The sequence below is a fragment of the Macrotis lagotis genome, chromosome 3 (genome assembly GCF_037893015.1).
Source record: "Macrotis lagotis isolate mMagLag1 chromosome 3, bilby.v1.9.chrom.fasta, whole genome shotgun sequence".
NCBI lineage: Eukaryota > Metazoa > Chordata > Mammalia > Peramelemorphia > Peramelidae > Macrotis > Macrotis lagotis.
Window position 1 is genome coordinate 78,493,739 of NC_133660.1, and position 1,600 is coordinate 78,495,338.

Here is a 1,600-nt window from a genome sequence, read left to right on the forward strand (position 1 = left end):
CCTTTCCCAGTTCCTCCTTCCCTCTAGATTAAGTTAGATTTTTAAACCCTAGTGGGAATGCATCTTATTTCTTCACTGGGCTAAATCTATTAAATATAAATTACACAGTATTCATATTCTCCCTTCTTTCCCTCTAAAATTATAAATCTTTGAGCCTCTTCCCTTGGTGCTCTAATATGCTCCATAAGCTCCTATTGTTATCAAGATATCATCACAGATTGTTTGATAGGCAGTATTGACTCAAATTGCATCAAATTATAATTATAACCCTTTTCTTACCCCCTTTTTAAGTATCTTTCAAACACACACAATCCTCTTCACAAGTCAAAATATCCTCCAAAGCCTTACCATTTCTTGAACTATTTGTGACCCTTCCCCTTGACCTATTTTCTTTCCCAGTTTACCATCGCCCCTCCCCACACAGGGTACTTAACACTTTGTTAAGTGAACCAAAGACCTTTGTCTCTCCCACTTCACCTCCACCCCACCCAACCACCCAGAACTTAACTCCTTGTTAAATGAAGCATCCTGATCTAATTCACTAAAAGTATCTTGGAGACCTCTAAGTAGTGGGAGGTTCTGGAGGTCTCACTGAGACCTTTACCAATATATTTGTAAAGTAGTAGAAACACTGCCTCAGGTCGTGCAGCTTACTACGTTGTTAGTCAAGATACTTAGCACCTTGTGATTAAAGCCAGTTAGAGTGTAATGAGAAACTTAAGTTAATGTTGACATTCCTGCTTTTTTCAGGGGATTTTGATCTCAAACATAGTGATTTGCTCTTGAACCTCTTCAATTGAGAGACAAGACCCAATTAAACCTATATCCCCTAGGTTCATTCTCTTCAATTATATTTTCTCATTATTCTTAGAGAAGTAAAGTTCTAATAAGTAAAAATTGTTATATCTTTCCTTTTAGGGACCAACACTTCAGTCATGTTTTTGACAATTGAATTCTCTGTTCAGTTCTGGTCTTTGTGTAAGGAAATTCTGGAAATCCTGTGTTTCATTGAACATCCATTTTTTTCCCCTGGACAATATATGCTGAATTTTGCAGGGTAGTACATTCTGGGATGTAATCCCAGTTCTTTAGTTCTCCCAGTTAAAAAACAAATTAGGAATTCTGAAAAATCAAAGGAGAAATTAATAAAATTGAAAGCAAGAAATCCATTTATCTAATAAATAAAATTGAGTTAGTTTTATTAAAAACCAATAAAATAAAATGTTTCGTTAATCTGATTTTTAAAAATAGGAAAAATTAAATTACCAGTATTAAAAATGAATAGGGTGAAATAAACACCAATTAAGAGGAAATAAAGACATAATTCAGAGCTACTTTGACCAAGTATATGCCAATAAATTTTACAACCCGAGTGAAATGGATGAATATTTACAAAAATACAAACTGCCCAGATTAACAAGAGAGGAAATAAAATACTTAAATAATTCCATTTCAGAAAAAGAAAATGAAGAAAACAGCAGTGCACTCCCTAAGTAAAAGTCTCCAGGTCCAGATGGATTTTCAAGTGAATTCTATCCAACATTTAAGGAACAATATATTACTATTCTACTTGAATTATTTTTAAAAGTAGAAGAAGATA